The following is a 21,300-nucleotide window of genomic DNA, read 5'->3' as shown; positions in this document are numbered from 1 at the left end:
TTTCCCATACAAGAAGATACCATTCCAGCTTGCATCCAGACCAGAACAGTTTCTGTGATCAGACTTACTCCTCTTTCTCAGCCTCCAGCAAGCTTAAAACCCCATAACTCTGCAATCAGAGCCCAAAGGTCTTGCTGTGTGATTGCTGATCTGTAAACTTGATGATGAATATTTATGGTGCAGTACAGGCTGTTTCTTTAGCTGCGATTTTCCAGGGACTAGCTCGACATCACGCAGCCAGCTCTGCAAGTCTTTGGGAGTCTCTCCCTTTCTGTTCCAAACACAGATGAACTTCTTTGACCCTGTCTTCACTGATAACAGCACACAGCAGGGATGAGGAAGATAGATGCACACCTGAAGCATGAATATGCCACACTCTTCCTGGAGAGAAGGGACAGCATCACAGCTGATAGACGTTGATCACCTCTGCGTGTTACTACATGGGTGGATGATGTACAGGAATGTACAGTATAGTGCCTTTCCCTACAGTTTCTGTCTGTTTCTCTTCCCTTGAGGGATTCTTACATACTAGACCTGCTTCCTCAATACTTTGAAATAATGTATTGACCTGATGTGCTTGGCATGCAGAGGTGATACTGCTGATCTGAGTCACTCCTGTGGGATGAGGTAATGCAGCTAATGGCTTGCTTAGACACGGGGCGGCGGCAGGCTTCTCTCCCCTCTAGGAGTGGTGGTCCAGAGACAGTGCAGCTGAGCACGGGGGGCTGTTCCTCCTTCCAGGCCTCCTTCCTGCAGGAGGCTACTACACTTTACTATTCTTCATTAAATTGATTAATCCCGTTTCTTCAGGCTTTATGTTTTCTTCCCTGTACATCCTGCAGGCAAGTGCCAGCCTGGCTCTCTTCATTGGTGGGGCACAGATTAGTAAATCAAGGTTTCATTCTCACACTGAGTGTCAACACCTCCCCTGCACAATAGGTCCTCCCTGCCCTCTCTGCAGGGTGTAAGCTCCCACCCTGCACTAGGAGCAAGCTTTGGCCAACGGCAGCTCCACGTGTCACTTCGCCCCGTGCCGGTGGGGTGTCCCTTTTCCCTTGGGGGTGCCCATGCTGTCTCTGCTTCCTGTAAGCACCTGCCTCCTCCCACCTATGCCTGCATCCCTCTGCACCTCTCTGCATCCCTCTGGCTTCCCCTGCACATCTGGGTGGCCAGAGTGAGGTGCTGAGCCAGTGAGCAGCCCTCTGTTCCCCTCGTTGGGAAGCAGCCAAATATGAAGAAGCAAGGGTTGCTGGAGCCTGTGCCTGCCCTGTTTGCTCAGAGGCCATTCACACTGTGTGCCCTATATATTTTTTTTTAAGTTGCCCGTGGCTCAAGTGCTGTTCACCTGGAAGAAGCAGGTTTTCCTCCAGTGCAGCAGGGTTACTTATAGCCCTGCTAGAGCTGGCACAGAGAGCGTGCATCTGGGGGGCATGCCCAGGTGCTCAGCCAGACCACCAAAACATAGTTTATTTTTCAAATGTACGCTTTTTATTATATCATATATAGAATCATAGAATGGTTTGGGTTGGAAGGGACGTTGAAGATCACCTAGTTCCAACCCCCTGCCATGGGCAGGGACACCTTCCACCAGACCAGGCTGCTCAGAGCCCCATCCAGCCTGGCCTTGGACACTTCCAGGGATGGGGCATCCACAGCTTCTCTGGGCAGCCTGTGCCGGTGCCTCACCACCTTCACAGTGAAGTATTTTTTCCTTATGTCTAATCTAAATCTACCCTCTTTCAGCTTAAAGCCATTCCCCCTTGTCCCATCACCACATGCCCTTGTAAAAAGCCCCTCTCCAGCTCTCTTGCAGGCCCCTTTAGGCACTGACAGGCTGCTATAAGGTCTCCCTGGAGCCTTCTCTTCTCCAGGCTGAACAACCCCAGCTCTCTCAGCCTGTCCTCATAGGAGAGGTGCCCCAGCCCTCTGATCATCTCCGTGGCCCTCCTCTGGACCCGCTCCGACAGGTCCGTGTCCTTGGGGGCCCCAGAGCTGACTGCAGTACTCTAGGTGGGGTCTCATGAGAGCTGAGTAGTATAATTTTATAAAATATATTTTTTATGGCTCTAAGCCCTCCTCCTCTCTGGCTGGGAGCAATCCTCTCTGGCAGGACGTGGCCCCGACAGCAGGATGAACAGGGGGATGACCCTGTCCCAGGGACTGCAAAGCACACCAGGCACCTTGTGGCCACTCAGTTCTTATCTGCTCTCCCAAAGCTGACAAAAGCAGGCACAAAACTATAAAGCGAGCATAAATTTGGCATTATCTGATCCTACTAATTCCATATAAATGTAATTATGTGCTGGTGTCAGATCTAGATTGCATACATACCAGTGGTTTATCTCTTATTGCACAAATCTGAAGCTGATGATCGCATAACTGCAGTCACAAGTTCTCACAAAGAAATGGTCTTCAGCAGGACTGATGGCTACAGCAGATGGCAGATGGTGCCATTGATGTTCTGCGATATGAAGGTCAATCAAAAGAAGGATGTAACTTCTGGCATCTCAGTGGACTTAGTGAGTTCTTCATTAGAATCTTCATAGAATCGTTTCAGTTGGAGAAGACCTTTCAGATCATCGCGTCCAACCAGGATTGCCAAGTCCACCACTAAACCATGTCCCTAAGCACCGCATCTACACATTGTTTAGATACCTCCAGGGATGGTGACACAACCACCTCCCTGGGCAGCCTGGCCCAATGCTTGACCACCCATTTGGTGAAGACATTTTTCCTAATATCCAGTCTGGTGGCACAACTTGAGGCCATTTCCTCTTAAAGAAGTTTTCCATCCCTGTGAGTAGCAATTTATCTCTGTGAGCACTGTCACCATTGCATCCCTCATGTTCAGCTGCTGTTTGCCACCACTACTTGCAAAAGAGATTGATATGATACAAATCTGTGAGGATGCACGTTCCCATAGACTTAAGTTTTCCAGCACATAAACAAAGCAGGAGTTTTTTTGAAGATGGTGCTTCTTTGGATGAAGCAGGTAGTGTTGTGGGCTCGCAGAAGATGCAGTCATGGGGTGCAAGTGGTCCAGAAAATGCCTGCACCCTCCCCAGACTGCTCAGAAATCGCCTGCTAGCTTTTATCAGAATGCTAAAGAAGCTGAAGCAATGCTCGCTAGCCTTTAAACCTCTGATTGAAGTGGAGAAACGTACTGGAAAGGCTGTGAAATTCCACATCCAGCTTTATAATAGAAACACCCACATTCACTCGAGAGCAGTGGTACTTGCTTGTCTGAAGTCTTCAGATTTCTTATGCATGCTGTGACATTTCCCTTCCATTTAATGGCATTAATCCTACGCTGGGATTGCCTTGGCTTGCTGCTGGGACGCTCTTCTGCCCAGCCTTTCACTACAGTTGAACAAATGAATACTTTGTGGTATGCAAAACTTGCCATTTGGGTATTATTTTTGCTACGTAGTTTTTTCTTAAATGCCAGCATCACTTTTCTCTCTCTCCCTCTCCTTTGTGTGTTACTTTCCATGTAGTGTGAGCCCATCTGCATTTAGTCGGATGAGTGGGATCTGTGGGCATGCAACAGTACATGATCCCTTCTATTACATAATTAAATTGCCATAATGTATATGACTTAGGAATATGTCTGAACAAGTTGCTATGAATCATACATTTTTCAGCCTGAAGCTGCCCTATTTAGCTTTTGTTAATCATTCCGCTGTTCCTACATTTTGAAGGAAAGCTTCCCTTAGCTTCAATTCCAAAGGCTAAAAGATGGAAAGGGTGAAGCACATTTCCATCTCAGTTATTCTAGTGAAATATGAACATAAGGTGAATTACACCACGTGCAGCTGAGATCAGAATCTGGCACAGCATCTCAGTGCCGCGCGATAAGAACTTTCCGCAGTCCCAAGCTACTGAACTATCCATGTCAGCAAGCAAGTAGATGGGTAATTGTTGTAGTTCAGCATCTCAAATATTTTTGGGGCACAGATCTGTAGGGCAAATAGATATTTTTTTAAAAATTGGCCCTTAAATCTGTTGTTTTCTTCTCCTACCACTTGCCACTTGATCAAAATAATAATAAGAAAAAATCCTATTCGGAACAAATACCTTCTTGTTTTTAGCAGCATCCTGCTCTGAGCAAAATTCATCTTGTCTTTATCAGGAGTTCTGTCTGATCGGAGAGCGAGGATCCTGCCAAAAACATGGGAGAGATTTCACTAGAATGAAATGCAAGCCAGTGTTAAAGGGAAAAAAGGCCAACATTTGCTTATTTACTGTGTGTAAAACTTTGTCTTCGCTGCAGCTCATCTGTCTTTCACCACGCAGCTCAGAGCAGAGCTTGGCACTCGAGTGCCTGAGGTTTTCCAGTCGGGTTGGAGTTGACAATATGTAGACAGGGTAGCTGAATCGGTGCGTCTGGGGAGCACAAGCACACGTGAGTCAAAAGTGACACATACCATTTGATTAAAGAAATCCACCTGGTTAAGAGAGCCCCTGCCCCAGCGCTGGCACTGTCTGGGGAGGCAGTGGGTCTGGGGGGCTTGCGTGCTTGCCTGCTGGGCAGCTGGGGAGCTGCCCTGCCCTGACCCCAGCCCCAGCCCCAGGCAGGGTCTTGTGCCTGGGGGCTGGCCCCAGCCGGTACACCACAGGGTGGGTAGCGCTCGGTGGGGTCACCCACCCTGCAGGTCTCAGTGGTATCTCACTAGTGCTCTCCCCAAAACCCAGTATCAACAGGCAACCTGTGTTTTGGACTGGAAACTCGTTTTATTGTGGATTTTGGTGATTCACTCTTCTGCCTTTGTTTCTGCGCTGTTTCTGCTGTGTCGACCGCAGCACAGTGGTTGCATCTAAGGGGCATCTTATTACCATGCACAATTTCATACTGGGTGAGTAATCCAACCTCTGCAATATATTTTAGAGTCAGGCTTGCAAAATCTCTGGTGTAGTGAAGGGACCGAGTGCAGTACAAAGGAAACACAGAATGCAGTCCTGCCCTGCGCAGGGGCAAGGTAGTGAATGTACGTATTTTGACGAGAATTTAATGTTCTGGGTCTTGTAAAATGTACTCACGGCACTGCCTGCATGGATGGGTTCAGCCTCTTTTCCCACATTGCAGCATGGAGACTGCATGGAATGAATAATGAATGCGATGTTATTTCTCCTGGTTTCAGAAAGCAGAAAGAAGTAGCAGTTTGGAAGGGGAGGGGAGCCTTTGTCATGCAGATTAAAGCGCTTGCATTCATACAGGCAGAGACCTTCTTGGCACAGTCTGTGATCCTTCTTCAGCTTTTCTGCTTCGACTAGAAGATTGACCAATGTCATTTCTCCCTTCTTAGTATTAGTGTCTAGCATGAGCTTACATTTCATTCAGAGACTACGTTAGCTGCACAATGGTCCTATTTATAAACAATTTACTAGAGAGTGCAATTAGGAAAATATAGGTGGTTGTGAGAAAGAGTGATGAGCCTTTGCTCACAGTGGTTATGACAATATTTTCCTCTTGCACAGCATACAGATGTGATCCCAGGGTTGTAGGGCTCCTTGTGAACATTAAGTATAAATGTAATATCCTGACTTTTAGGCTGTCTTTACAAGAAAATAAAAATAGAAAATGTTCTTACCTTGCACAGTGAGCTCAAGCTGTCCACCTGCATGTAAAATGCTAATGGCGATAAGGCAGGGTTGTGCCCACCCTGAGACAGTTACTGAAAGGAAAACCCTGCTGGAAGCTGGAAGAACGGCTTTCTCCATCTACACAGAAGTAAATGTGGTTTGTATCCCACCTCCCAGGGGTTTTCTGTTTTAACACAGCTGTTTGGACATACGTGCTGCAAGATACCCTGACACTCAATGACTTTAGCCAGAGCCGAGAGTGCTCATCGCTTCTGAACACATCAGACTCTGAGGAGCAAAATTTCAGAGCTGGTCAAGCATTCTAAAGGTGAAGTACCTCAAGGATGCTAAGTCCTACAGAAAGTCTGGCAGAATATGACCCTGCAGGTCAGTGGCACAAGCAGGAGGAAAACCCTGGAGGTCAGTCCTTCTTCCCAGTCCCACGCTCAGCCCATGAACCAGCTCCGTCGCTTGGTCTCCCACTGCAAGAGTGATTGCTTAGACATATTCCCCATATGACAAGGTCCCTTGAGAATTGCAACACATTAAAAATACAGGGGGCTCGTCTGTCCAAGTTATTTCTTCTGTACAGTTTTTTCAAGCTATTTCGAAAACAGGTCCTCAATGTAATTCCAATGTATACAAAATCAATGTATACAAACTAGTATAAAAAAGTAATAAAACTGACCCCATATGAACGATGTCATATGCATCAGCAAAGCCCACCACAGTCTATTGTTTGAACATAAATATCTGTTACAGGTTTGTCTTTATGGGTGTAAAACCAAAGAAAATTACTGGTGCCTATTCTTGGAAAATATTATTAATTACTTTTATTAATATTTTCTAATAACTTCTCCACTGGAAATGATGCAAATGCCTGTCAAGGAGTGCTCCAGTTCTCCAAGCTCATGAACTTAAAACCAGGAAGCTTTCAGCACCTTTGCTTTGATTCCCACTGCAGGCTTTTCACCCAGATAGGCCAGATACCAATTTTCTGGATGTTGCCTAAATGACTTTTTCTTAGGAACTTCATTAATTTCCATCTCATACTAATCACCCTGATTTATCCCTCAATTTAGAGCAAGAACTACTGAGCAAAGAAGTAATGCTTTAGTTTTTGCAGAGATGAAGAACCACTCAATAATGTCACATTTTTGTTATTATAGTGCAAAACACTACGTAACTCTTTTTAGAGGGGGATGCTTCTGCATTTTTCTGGATCTTTACAGCTTCTGAGCAGTTCAGGGATGGAGTAAATGACAAGGAACTATAGAAACTAAGAGCCATGATTTTTCCTACCATGTATTTTTCAATTTTTAGAGCATTGAATTGCCTACTGAAAAAGGATTTGAACACGATGTGCAAGTAGGTGCAGTTGAAAAATTATGGCATCAGTTTAAGTGCCATATCTTGAAGTCAAATGATTACTCTCAAATGTAGCATCTAGCTTTTGTAGACTATAATGGGAGAGCAACCAACTAACCAGCCGAGGACCCCAACATTAGAAAACTGGTCCAGGGCATTGTCAGCTCCAAATCTTCTCTCAGAAAACTGAAGTCAAAATTATACTCATTCAGAAGGCATTTGTAGTGAACATTTTATTCCAGTCAAGTGTTTCTTTAATTATTTCAAAGCATGTATTTCTATTTTTATCACTATCAATCAACCAAAACAAATCAATTTGTTTGTTAAATTAAAGAATTTCCCATTGAATCCCATTAGTTTTTAGTGAGACGCTCATTTTAACTCCCAGTACAGCTAAAGCACCTGCCTTGTAGCAGATAATAGTTCCTTTTGCTTCATATGCGCAGATGTCCTGGAATGCAAGAGGATAAGGATTTGAGGGGACATATCTTGTAGGTTCAAGTAGCAGTTCTTTTACTGGGGTTTTGTGTTGGGTTTTTTTTTAATAATGGAAAGAAAAGTAAGTCAAGAGAATATTATTTTGTATTAAAGGTGGGGAATCTAATCCAAACTCCGTGAAATGCAGTGCTTTTTCCTTTGCGTTGGGTGAGCTTTGGACCAAGTCCCAAGCTGTTCACTGCAAAACGCAGTGTTTTGCAAAGGCAGTCCCAGCCCTGCAGCCTGATTCAGTGCTGGAGCTGCCTGCCGGATCGATACCCCAGCCTGTTCTGCCAGCGATCTCTCTCTGTGAATGGGGATCATAATCCTGTTGCCATTTGCATTTCCAGGTTGTAGTTGGGAACTACTGGGCTGAGTTGGGAGACCTCTGGTAACAGTGAGCATCTTTCCCCAGAGGGACTGGTGCCCGTGGTGGGATGATGCAGGGGCTTGGGGCAGGTAGCAGAGCCCTGCTGGTGCCCCAGGGATGCCACCCTAAGGATGTGGGCATCCGTGGCAGGCATCACACAGCAGGTCTGAGAACTAAACAAATGGGCAGGTAGGCAGTTCAATGTGGTTTTGAGGCATGTTATTTCATGGAAATTTTTTAATAACCTGATTTGCTTACCTGGAACTGACCTACTAACGGTTGTAAACAGTCTTTAAAAACAGTATGAATTTTGTGCTGCTGAAAGGCAGCCCTGGAGACTGAAGTTACTACTCCTGCTTCAGGGAGTGATCAGCAAAAACCTTCCCCGTGCACTGCTGGCAGCCTGCCTCATCTCCAGCCGGCAGGATCACTGACTTTGAAGTATAAGGCTGAGTTACTTGGAAACGGTGTGGGACTCCTCAGAGTCTCATCTCAGCCCAGGTTTATTGCACAGGCAGTGGACTGGAAACATTGTTAACGCCGACTGAATGTGCTGGGATCGGTCTGGCTGATCTGCAGGCTCTGAGGCTTGTTTGCACCATGCTGGGATGTTCAGGTCCTTGCTATGCACTGTGTTGCCCTTTCTAAAACGAAGCCTGTTATCTAGAAAAGGAAATTTATTCAACCTAAAGCTGATCGTAGTTTAGACTGAAGAGAAGCTTCCACTCCGCAGATTGTGAAGATCTCTCCTATGGCACTTTCAGTCCATAATGGGTTGTCACCTGCAGACTGCACACTTAAAAGCAAGGAATAGATCCACAGATTTCCCCCTGCTCTGAAGAGCAGACCCTAAAAAAGGCTTATGAGTAGTTGTGAACCAGCACAGGAATGCCAGGCATGGAGACAGCTGGGTCCTGCCTCTACTGGAACACTGAGACTTCTGGTGAAATGCATCCAAGGGCAAAAATGGGTCATCTGTAGGTAGGCTGCAAATCTGGGAGTTTCTTATGAGTAAATGATGGAGTAAATCCCCAGAGAGACCCTTATATGTGGTCTGACCTCTAGGCAGGACTCTAAAAACATTAATAAATTCCCTGTGCAGCACTTCTGGAGGGCCATGGTTTCCTCTACAGTGGTGCAAAGCCCTTCCCTTTGCCACTGGTTCCCACTGGTTCCCATGCTGCAGCTGGGGCTGTGGGCTGGTCCCCTCGTGACTCCCTTTTCTAGTATTTCAGGGGTTTTAATCTGCTTAATAAGCAAGTGATGTCTGCCTCCCCCTCCTTATCAAAGACCATGAAATGCACATGAGTATGGAGGGCTGGACTCAGAGCACCAGACAGCCAGTCTGTAAGCAGGGAGCCCTCCTATACCTACCCCGGAGGAGACAGGCTCCCCCCAACACCCACCGAGGAAGGCAGGACACACGCAGGTCCGTGTGGTGATGCTCAAGGGGCTGAATTCCCTCAGTGTGTGTGTTTCAGGGTGACTGGCAGTGCTATCTAAGGAGATGCAAACTGTGATTAAATCTTGTGCCTGACACCACAAAATAACATCTATGTACAAAACTGAAAGCAAAGACAACCTTTCTTGAGGCTTTTTAGTTGTAATTATCTTTGAAACAGCAGAAAGGCAAGAAAAATCTTGTTATTGTTGTTGTTGTTTTTTAATTTAATAGATGTCCTCTATTGAAGGACGTTATCACAACGGTGATTTGGCAGTGGAGGTGAGTTGAAGCTGAAAGACCAGATGCTCAGGTGGTGTAAAATGGCTTTAGCTTCGTGGAAAACAGTGGAGCTTCATTGCTTTGCCCTTTATGATTTGATTCATAAGCCCTGACACCTTCTCTCCTGTTTCTAACTGCTAAAATCACTTTTTCTCTTAAATAACAGTTTGAGGGTGTTATAAAAGGACTTTCACTAACTTAAACAAGCAGAAAATTAAAACCTTGTGAACTAATAGATTTAATGCTCTGACTTATCCTAATTCAGTCCTTGGGCAGTTTGCTTTAAGGAAATGTTATGACGTGAAACTGAAGGAGAGGATTTTAAACAAAAACCCAGCTGGATCACATAACCAGAACTTTCTTACTTAAAAAAAAAAAAAACCACCAACCCACCACTTCTGTTTTTAAAAGTCATTATGTGATACAAACTCTTCTTGTTTGCCGATTCTTGGAGCCAGCCCTGAGATAAAGGCTTACCTAATGCATTGGGATTTTTCCCAGACCGCGTCTGTCACATCCCATCAGTGCTGTGAGGTGCTTCCAGTCCCCTTCCCTGCCTGCTTCAGTTGTAGTCGGTGGCAGAGGGGGCTGGAGGTGGAAGGTCTCCAAGCCTGGGAGTGTTGTGCCTTGCTTGCTGCTGGCCCCTTGCCCAACACCCATGACATCTTCTCCTTTGGCCTCGTCATCACAAAGTTTGGCATTCCTGTGGGTTATTCCCCTCTGTCTCGTGTTTGCTTGGATTACCTGTTTTTTCCTCAGTATCTCAGGTGAGGTTAGACTGGCTGTGACAGTCCTCAGCACTGCCTGTGTTTTAGGTAGGAGACCCCATCACACAGGGCAGGCCAGTCTCTCTCCTACTCTTGTGTTATCAGCCCAAGCACAAATCTGCTGTCAAGCTTGCTTGTCTCATCACCTTACCCCCAGACAATCCTCACCTTCAGCAAAACTTGGCTGGGGTATGGTGCTGTGATAGACCATCACTTCAAAATGCACATGGCAGCACTTCGAAAAAATGTAACAAAAAGAGACAAGTAGATTTCACACCCCAATTTTTCCTAAGAATCTACTACGCAAAGCTAGACTCAAGGGTCTCAGCGTACCTTGCACAGTTTGGTACGGAGGTAATAACACAAATAATATTTGCGCAGATGAAGACAACCACTTTTGGACCAGATGACCCCCAAAGTTCCCTTCCAACCTGAACTGTTCTGCGAACATGTGCTGAGAGACTGGTGCCATGCAGTCGCAGAAATGCAGCCAGGACCTCCATGTAGCATGTGCCCGCAGAGGGCTTGATCCTCTGTCGGGGTAAACAAAGTGGCTGTGCTGAGGGGGGCAGGGTCCCCGCAGCAGGTAGGCTCCCAGCCTGTGATGGTGCTGCGTGAGAACCCGGTGCCTACCCTGCCTTGCACAGAGACTTAGGTTTCCCCTTCCCCTCGCCCTGGTTTGAGATATGCAGGACTATTTTTGCCTTCCCTGTGCACGGATGATGTCATTGCAATCAGCCATGACATCATCTTCCAGGATAATCACTGGTGTGGAGGGGAGAAGGAATGAGGCTTGCTCATGCCGTACCTGTCCACGTGGGTTTGCTGCCGGCAAGCCTTGGGAGTGCTGATGCCGAGTGAAAAAATCAGAAGCCTTCCTAAAGGTTTGATATAGCAGTTTTTAAACTTCACCATCCTGAAATCAAAGATCAAAAAGGAATTGAACCCACCGGCAGATGGAATGATAAGGCTGGAGCAAACTGAATTTGAACACTGTCGGATTTATTTCTATGATATTTTTAATTGGAGACTAAGTAAATAAATAAATAAATAAGATCTAATGTGATTGCTTGGCCAACACTAAAAAAAATATATATCTTGGCTGTTGGCCCTGGAAAACCATCTGTCATACCTAGCAGGAGTTTGCACCTAAGTAATCTTTTCCCTTTTTTTTTTTTTTTTTTCTGTGTGTCTGTTTGTAGTATGAGTTATTCCTTACCCTGGATTCCCTCTATTGCTGCCTCTTGTGAGGCTGAGCCAGTCGCATATGTCAGGTTTCAGCAGGCAGCAGGCTGCCTGCCCAGGTAGCAGATTTAATGAAAATTCTCTCTTTTCCCATCCAAGCAAACCAGTTCTCATCCCGTGTGTGCGCAGGAAAGGCACGGCGGTCTCCCAGGCCAAGAGCTGTCTCATCAGCGACAGCGCCCTGGCGAAGGGCTGCCAGGGACAGCGGTGCCTTTGTGAGTGTCCTGTCCTGCCTAGATCCTGAGGATTTACTGTGCTTGCTGGCATCTTTATGAACGTCCCCTTCGCTTCTGTTTCCTACCTCAATATACTACTCTTGTTTTCGCACAGAATGAGGTAAGTTATTAGCACCACTACTGAACTTAAACTGCACCTACATATGTATAGGTATCCAACTAGAAACATGACAACCCTCACATTTCTTTTTTTAAATTATTTTTCTGATTTTTCTCTTCTCCAGAACTGCCCATCCTTAGAGAAAGGGTTTCTTCCTCAGGAATTCAGGAGGCGAGGGTCAAAATTCATTGTATTGAGTCAATTGATTTTGGCATACCGGGTTTGCACATTATTCATCTTCCTTTGGTTTTTAAGATAGGAGACCAGGAGTTGCTCTAATTAAGGAGGTGACCTTGGCACAGGGATAGCCCTTACCACAGTGAGGTGTTCCCTGCTGGAAGAGGAGAAATTACCTCCCTTTTGTAGGTGCTCTGGGGCAGGGAGAGAGCTGCAACAACTGTGTGGGCTAAAAGTCACAAGGCAATAATGGTAAAAAAGGGAGGGGTCGGTTTATTTTTAATGTCATGACTTGTGAAGATGAATGGTTAGCAATGCTTGAGGCCCATGCACGCTCTGTTTGCAGGCATGTGGCAGTAGGAGACTGGTCAGGAAGGTAGCCCTGCTGGGAGATGGGATGGTAACCCAGGTCCTCAGCAGTCCCATGGGTGCTTACAGCCCTGCTGACTGCCCCTGCTCTGTCCATGGCAGAAGCTCTCAAGCATTGTGGAGCACGTAGTGCCACACAAGAGGGATGACAAAGTCAGGAGTTTACCAGCTTGATTGTGTAGATGAATCCTGGTCTTACCTCTCCCATCCCACAAGATATTGTATCATCATCAACTTTCACTGCAGTTATAACAGCTACCCTAAAATAAGACTAAATTAAGCCCTGTCACTGTGATCTAGTTTAAAGTTGGATTATTAGTTCTTGCTGAAGTGTTTGATGCGAGGGTGGTGGCATTCCCTGTGGCAGCCTGACACAGAGTGATTCCAACATGAGCATTGTCCAGCTCAGTCCCACTGTAATATCTCCCATTCTTTTAGCCCAATAAAAAAGCGTTAGGTACTGAAGACACAGTCTGGCTATAATCCAGTCCAGCCATAGTGAAAGTCAGCCAGCTGGCTCATTAAACTGCAGCTCAGAGGCCAAAAAGACTCATCAGAAATAAATTAAGGTATGAGGAGAGAGAGGTAGAAAAGGAGAAGGAAGCTAAGTAATGAAATTTTGCAAACTGCAAGAGTGTTTTCTACTTTCCACCAGGCCTTCAAGTGGGGCAAGGATGCTGTGGTACCAGTGGGAGGGATCTCTGGAGAGCAGTGAGTCCAAGTCCTGCTCAGGCAGGGTCGCCCGCAGCAGGTCACCTAGGACTGTGTCCAATTGGGTTCTGAGTATCCCCAGGGATGGTGGCTGCACAAGCCCTCTGGTCAACCTGTTGCAGTGTTCAACCACCCTTACAGAAAAAAAAAGGTCGTCTTCTTATGCTTAAACAGAATTTCTTGTGTTTCAGTTTGTGCCCATTGCCTCTGGTCCTGTCACTGGGCACCAATGAGAAGAGCCTGGCTCCATCCTCTCTACTCCCTCCCCATCAGGTATTTAAACACATTGATAGGATCCCACTGAGCCTTCTCTTGCCCAGGCTGCACAGTCCCACCTCTTTCAGCCTCTCCTCGTCGGACGGATGCTCCATCCCCCTCACCACATTTGTGGCCCTCACTGGACTCGCTCTAGTATGTCCAGATCTTCCTTGTACTGGGGAGACTCTCAGCTTCCAGGTTCTGGTATAACAGCATGGGTTTTGCCTCACAAATCCTTTACATGCTGTCAAATAATAGAATAGCCATTGCTCAGCATGGTAATTTTGAAAAGAAAGTATTTTACAAGAAAGGGCATTTTACGCTTAAATTTAACTTCTGCATGGGAATGGAAAGGTATCTGGGTAATGGCAGCACTGGGATATGTGGGGTCACATGGATACTTCATGGTTTTGTTGACTGCACATCTGTACATAAATAACCAAAGCACTAATAATGCGTGCAAGGGAATAGAGGGCATTTGGAAACCTGAATAATTTTGATGGAGCGTAGAGCAGAGAATACTTTTTCTCTGGCCATGTGTTTCACCACACTAACTCATTTTAGTTGTCCTTGAATAGACTTTGATCTTTTACAAACTTACTTGATATTCAAATTATTTGGCCAGCGGTTGAGTAAATACATTTCCTCCTAGAATTTGCTTATGTTACCCGAGATAATCCATTGTTCATGCTGCAGGGAAAGTCACCCAGCTCATACAATGTGATTTTTGCTTTCTGAGCATCCGCCAATTCATTCATGCATTTCAGTTTGGCCAAGCAGCAATTTCCTGCAAGCCATATGATCAGTGTCTATCTCCAGAAGTATTTATGATGCTTTTCCTACAGATGCGTTAGCAAAAAGTTAAGTTTGTAGAAATATTAATCAAAAGCGAACAAAGTGGTTTGTGTGTCATCTAAGCATCAAAAGCTGGAAATGGGATATGATCTAAGCATTATATACCTGTCAGAGCAGTATGAGCTTTCTTTTATTGCAGAACAAAGCGTTGGTGACTGTGTGGTTACTCCGATCTCAGCCCTACAAGGGCAGTCCCGGAGCTCTGGCACAGTGGAGCCGCAGCACAGCTGTGTTGTCTGTTGAACAATACCACAGCTCTTCCATTAGGCTCACCAGCCCGATCAAAGTCAGTATTTCCCATGGCCCCTTGTAACAACACAGGTATAATGACTTTAATATTTACTCCAATGTGGTTTTTTTTAAGTACAGAAGGTAATAATGTCTGCAGCTAGTAAAACTATTTGAATTTAAAGACTAACCTCAAGTCATTTGTGAACTTCCACGTACAAAGGAAAGGTTTATTCCTGAAAAATATCACTGTTACAATACAGAAGAGTGGCACTAAAATATATTCATCTCCAAAAGAAAAAGGATAGCAGTTCTGCATGGGTAAGGAAAAAGGAAAGCACTCAGTCCCACTTCATTATGCGACCTGGAATGAGCAACCCAGTATCTTTGTGGGCAAAGGTGTCCTGTCAAGTCTCTTCTGTGGAAATCTGTAAATCTCTGCATTTCCACCTTTGTGACAGAAGGAAGAATTCAAGTGACTTCCCTTTTCCTCTTCTTTAAAATGAAGATATGGTTACACTACGTCAATTAAAAACGAACTTTTGCAAATGTAATGCAGATATTAAAAGCCTGGTACAAAAATATTGGCTTAAGATTTGTATGTTCATCTAGCACCTAGTAAGTACTGAGTGATGCAGGTGTGTTTCTGGGAGCCTGAGGTGCCACACTGTATAAATAACGGTCACTCATAAGGTAACTGCTTACGTTGCTTTGCACAGTTGAAAATAAACTGTATTGAGATAACAGCCCTTTGGTACCACCACTTGTTTCAGGAGTTGTTTTCTTTCTGTTGCAAATATATCATCATAGTTAAAATGACTAAACACTTTGAAACTTAAGCCAGGCTCCAGAGGAGTTGCAAATTTAAGTGAAGTTTGATGGATACTTTGATGAAGTCAAATGATAAGCAGTTACTATTATGAAAAAAACAAGAATATTTGTTCATATTTGGTTTAATACGGGCTCTAAACAAAGGCTCCAGAGTATGTGCTGGGGGCCAAATTCTTGGTTCCTTCCTCATTTTTCACTCTGTCATGCTTCCACTGAACAGGATGAGGATCCTACCGATGCCCTTGTGTCATTTTGAACTTTCCAGCTCCCACTTTACATAGCACAAAGCAATTTGTTTCCATTAAAAAGGACATTAAGGTGATGTAGCTGAAATTGTTCTGTGCCCTAAATCTATATAATTTGTTGCTCTTGAGCAATTCAGCTCAGCTTCCATTACCACAGACTGACATCAACAAACCATTTCATCTTCCAGGCCTGTCACATCAAGTATTTTTTACAGCACTGTTATAACTTCATTTCAGAAAGTGGCTGTGACAAAGAAGGGGCTGCATTAGATTCAGTGTCAATAGCAATCTGATTTGCTTCTCAGAAATCTCATTAGCCATAAATAAATTAGAAAGTGACATGTGTACACCATAAGTAGTTCAAAACCATTGAGAAATTAAGCCCTTTGACAAAGCAGTGCAGTTTCTTATGCATGCCCTAGCAGAAGCACCCTTGACCACTGATGCTTCCTTAGCAGTGGCATGACTGTTGCTGGTCCCATCCTCTCCCTGCTCTTACCAGCTGCCATGAGAGTACTTGTTCTCAGACCCACCTTCTCTGGAGTTTCTTGTCTCCCTCTCAAGGGGGCTGCTTCTCAAGTGATTGTGCAAACTCTGGTTTTAAATAACCGGAGATTAAAAACCAATGAAAGCAGCAGCACGGAGTGCCAGGGATGCAGGCTTTGGTGGGGGTGCGTGGGGAAGGGCTTCAGCACCCAACACGGTGCAAGGGCTGCTGATGGTTTCTATGTGTCTGGAGGCACTGGAAGAGGCTGAGACAAATGTGTTCAGCTTTATGCTTTTTTTAACATAGTGCATTACTTCTACTGCCTCTCTGCTCACTAGACAACTCTTTTGCCTTTTTTAACCACATTGAGTGCTCATAGTGCGTTGCACTGGTTGCTCCAGAGTCACTTCTTGGATGCAGTTCTTCTTAGGGCTGGTCTGCCTTGCTTGGGTCAGACCAGCTTTGAATTTGACTGCCTTTAAATGCCTTGCTTTTGAAAAGTCTCAGTTTGCTACACGATCCAGATCTTTCTGTCCTCCCCAACATTTTCTGCATTTGAATTTTTACCAACAGTGATTCTGTGTCTGACGGATAACAGATAAAAATTTTGGAGAGGTACCAATCTCCTGATGATCTTCCTAATTCTCATAGATAACAAATCTGTTTGATGAAAAAAAAAGTTTCTGAGCTGTTTATTAGTGATTTCTTAGTCCACTTTATGCTTTATTAATATTGGATATTGATAATTTCTAATCAGAATGCCAATATGGTGCTCAGAAAAAAACCTTGCAAAAGATGTATTATGTCTTTGCCATTATAAATCAAACACATAATCTCCTCAGAGAATTAATTCTTCTCTTTGGCAGGTCTTATGTTTCATAATTATATTTCTGCTCTTGTTCATCAGCATTTACACTTTTTTGTCTAATACCACAATTCACTGTCTTTCAGTTGCTGAGGGGTTTTAGCCTACTGTTTTTGAATTTGCTGCTACAACAGCCCTCTCGTAGACTTCACAACCTGCTCAGGAAGCCATGGTTTGTCCAACAGTTAGCACCAAAAAAGTGGACATCCCGTCTCTTCATTGCCATCCATCTTGCCAGGTATGACCTTTTCTTCCAGGTACTTAGTTTTCTTTATAAATTTCCTAAATTTTATAATATTGGATTTTGATGCCACAGGAGGCATGAAATAGGGCAGGATAAATATCTAATTGATGTCTTCCTTACATTGTTTACTGACATTTAAAGGGCATTTCAGCTGTGCCCATGCAGTGACACAGTGCTGGCACTAGCAGCCATGGGACAGGAGAGTGTCCTTGGGGACACTGCACAGCCCCACACTAGCACAGCAGACCAGACCCTGCTCACACTGGTTTTTCCATCAGTGGGGTCTGTCCAAGTCAATATTTCTCAAACTTTTTGAAAGTACAGCCTTATTCTGGCTCATTCATGTAGGTATGACTCCCCTAAGCACAGTCCCCCCGACACCCACACCCCCAATAACAGCTAAACTCAACATGTTTCTGTTCAGAGCCATGTTTGGCTGATCACTTTCATTTAAAGTTAGTAACCTTACTTAATGCATAGCTCCCGTTTAGACACTGCAGACACTCCAAAAACACGCCTAACACCTGCTCACCCATCCTCAGATGAGGCAGCAGCATTTTGCGGTAAGAAATGCCTCTCCTTTCTGTATAAGTGCCTATACATCCAACTACCTTCAACTGCTAGCAGGTGCTCAGCACACCCATGGTGAGGACGAAGTGTTTGTACCTGCAGAATGTAGAGGCTACTTGTCTTTTTTCCCAGACATCGAGACATCTGGGCGACTGCCCTTCCTCTGTAGAGATGTGTGTTGGGCACCTTGCAGATGAGCCCTGGCAAGTGAAAGGGGTGGCTGAGACCCATCCCAGGAACTGTGTGGCTTGTAGCTCCCTTTTGCACCAATCTGGGCAGCACAGCGTAAAGGAAGCCTGTGAAAAGGTCTTGCACAGTGCCCTCAGCAGGGATTTTGCTGGTTGTCCCCAAGCGCATGGAGGCTGGCACGTGGAAATTTGGCCAAGAGTGAAAAGGAATGCACAAGAGAAAGCTGCAAAGTTCTTTACAAGTTCAAGAAGCCAAAAAAGACTTTTTTTTGTTTGTTTTCCTACGTATAACAAATGAATATTGTCTTATTATTACCTTCCCAATTAATAATCTAAACTGTTCTTTTTTGTTTGATTTTGTTCACTTAATCCTCCACTGCATTAAGCACACTACAGACACTACACGCTAGCAACCTTTTTATTAAGATCCCTGCCAGCCAGAAAGCATTACGACCCACTCTGCACTGCTGAGACTGGATGGTTGGTTGGTCAGCAGGTTGTCTCTGCCCACGTCCAGAAGGAGAGATAAACATTGTGCAGGCCACGGGCTGCTGCAGATCAAAAGATGTCAAGACAAGCAAGAAGATCATAATTTTCCGCCATTGCCTTAGAAATCCTCTGGTTTAAGAAGCACCTGTTCTTTCTGTGACCTGGGCTAGCACACTCTGGGGCCACTTAGTCCCCTGTGAGCTTGACTTACATTTCTGCTAGGTTTCTCTGCTGCATCCTCACACCTCTGACAGGTCTGCAGAACAATATTTAGAGCCATGTAGAAGTTAAAGCACAGAAAAAATAAGGTCACTGACAGTGGACACTTAGGGAAGGGCACAGAAATATGGAAGGTGTAGGATAGCTCCCTCGGGAGGCTTTGCTAAGGAAATCCTGAGTCAAGTGTGATATCTTTGTGATTAATAATCCTTGATATATTCTCTCTTCTATCAATTTTTTGAATTCACTGTTTGAACGCATAGAGTTGTGACACCCACCAATGTCATGTGTCAGTGACTTCCCCGGTTTAACAACACACTGTGTACACCTCTTGTTTTCAAATCTGCCACTAGAAAGTTTTAGGTGAGGTTCCTCTATTTATTTATTTTTATTATGAGCAATTGAATCATTATTCCCTGTTAGCATTCCCTATGTGTCTCATGATTTTATAAACCCTAATGTATTCCTTATGGTCCTCTTTTCCTTAGGTTGAAGATTCCTTATCTCTCCCAGGTTATTTCCCATATAGGAAGATTACCCTTGCCTCCTGTCTTTGTGCTTTTTCTACTACTACTATGTTGCTTTGGAAAGACATGCCATTGCTATAAACTGTAGAGATGTATGGCAAGATGGAGGCATATCACTGTTATAATATTGTCTGGTTTTTTCTTGATTTTTTCTTAACATTTCCTAATATTAATATTAAAATTAGTCTTTTAAAGCTGCTCCTGAACTTTGAATAGACAGTTTAACAGACCTATCTAAGATGTCTTTCCTCTGGTGGCAATAACCAGGCTGGAGCCCATGACTGAATACACAGTTACAATTCTCTTTCCATAATGCATTATTCCACATTTATCAATATCACGTTTCACCTGGCTTTTCATCATCCAGCCACTTACTATTGCAAGGTTGTTACAACCCTGTGCAGTCAGCTTTTGGTTTTATTGTTCTGATTCAGTTCATATCGCCAGCAATCTCTCTTCCTCTCTTTTCCAGATCATTTGTGAAGATGTTGTCATATGATCCATACGATTCATATGATCTCAGCCCTGGAATAGATCCCTGTGGGACTTCACTGGTAATCATCCATGTCCAAGAATACTGCCTGCCTATTCCTAACTTGGTTTGTCTGTCTTTTAATGGTGATTTGCTCATGCAAAGCCCTTCCTCCTCAGGAAGTTTATGAGGAGACTAGCTTGCAGGCTTACCCAGGGAGAGCGAGGATTGTTAGCCTGAGCCAAAATGCACCTTGTCTGGTCTCCACAGGAGAAACAAATAGAGGTCAGCTACAAGGGATATTACTCATGCCTTCCACAGGTCACGCTTTCTGTAGCAGAACATCACCATGGGATGAAATAGCAGAGTGTACTAAGCCAGAGACTTCAAAAGGTTTGGTGTTTAACTGTTCGAACAGAAAGGGCTAGCAATGAGATATTTGCGCCTGCTTGCTGGGGCTCTTTTGGCCCCATTCTTGAAACCTTGTCGTAATCTAAGGACACCTGGCAGAAGATTTGAATGCACATTAAACTCTTGCAGGATGGTTCCTGAGTATGCGTTTGACCAGCAAAGTGCCAGATGCCTGGGAAATTGCTGGGACATTCATGTTCCCAGTGCCGGCAGTGCTGCACAGCACACCGCTTTTGCAATGGGAAGGGGAAAATTCCATCAGGAGAGGCTGAAGATGGTGCTGGCTTATGGGTCTGCTGTGGGGAGCCTGGAGGCGTTTCCAGAAGGGCAGAGCAAACAGGCGGTGACACCTGCACCCATGCCCTTGCTGATGTGCCCGCAATGATGTAAGGCAACGTTAACCCACAGTCCAAGAAGCACTTATCACCAAGGCTCCTGTGTTTCTTTCTCCATGGCTGCTTGGGGCCGAGTGAAGAGCATGCATCTGCCCAGGACCACTGCCATCCCAGGAGCCTGTGTGCTGGTGCACGCCCCCCTCGAGACCTTCCAGTGGCAGTATGGAGAAGAGCAAGCTTTCACTGTGCTTCCCTTCATAACTAAAATTGGAGAGGTTAAGTCCTTTAATTTGCTCCTGATGTGTCTAATTTTCTTTGCACAGGCTGACGCACACCATAGTGCCTTTGTACCCTCTTAGGAATGTGGAGAAGCTGCCTCATACAAATACCTCTTATGAATAAACGTAATAGTTCACCTTCAGTGAATAGTGAATAGTTCAGAGGTCTTTGAACTGGTAATTCCATTATCTGGTGTTGGTAATGAATCATACTTGCTTATAAAATCCTGTTTGCCTGTATGACATTTTTAAGTTCCAGCCAACATCATATTCTGATGTAAGAAATTTACTAATGGGCACTAATAACAGAAATAAAATCATTGCTAAGAGAAAGTGATCATGATATTTCTCCTATAATATTATTATTATTATTTTAAAGTATATAATAATGCAATGAATAACACGTTTCATTTGATGGTAATCTGTAAGACTTGTGGTGAGAACTGGGTTATTGCTTAGCTGCACCGAGACTGTAATGCAATAGGTAAGCCTCTGCTCTGGCAGTCTGATCTGGTGGGCACGTACAGCTGTGCTGTGTCTCGCTGGAGTCAGGGGCTTTCTGCTCCAGAGCTGATCTGTGAATGCAGAAGTGGAACCTACGCACAGTCAGAGCTAAGGGAGGCGATGCAGAAATCAGTGTCACCATCGTTCTCCTTCTGTAGGCCTGCTCAG

General features: G+C 44.7%; 1 long non-coding RNA gene across 2 annotated transcripts in view; it reads left to right on the top strand.

Moving 5' to 3' along the window:
• Positions 1–20,965, top strand: part of LOC119149751 — a 48,048-nt gene extending 27,083 nt beyond the window's left edge. For both annotated transcript variants that reach the window (XR_005104852.1, XR_005104853.1), the window contains 2 exons: positions 16,982–17,133; positions 19,605–20,965. This is a non-coding gene — a long non-coding RNA (uncharacterized LOC119149751). The remainder of the gene's footprint in view (positions 1–16,981; positions 17,134–19,604) is intronic.
• Positions 20,966–21,300: the final 335 nt, after the last annotated feature.

This window comes from Falco rusticolus, chromosome 6 (genome assembly GCF_015220075.1).
Source record: "Falco rusticolus isolate bFalRus1 chromosome 6, bFalRus1.pri, whole genome shotgun sequence".
Taxonomy (NCBI): domain Eukaryota; kingdom Metazoa; phylum Chordata; class Aves; order Falconiformes; family Falconidae; genus Falco; species Falco rusticolus.
The sequence above is the reverse complement of the archived record's forward strand: the minus strand, read 5'-3'. Positions and strand labels throughout refer to the sequence as shown.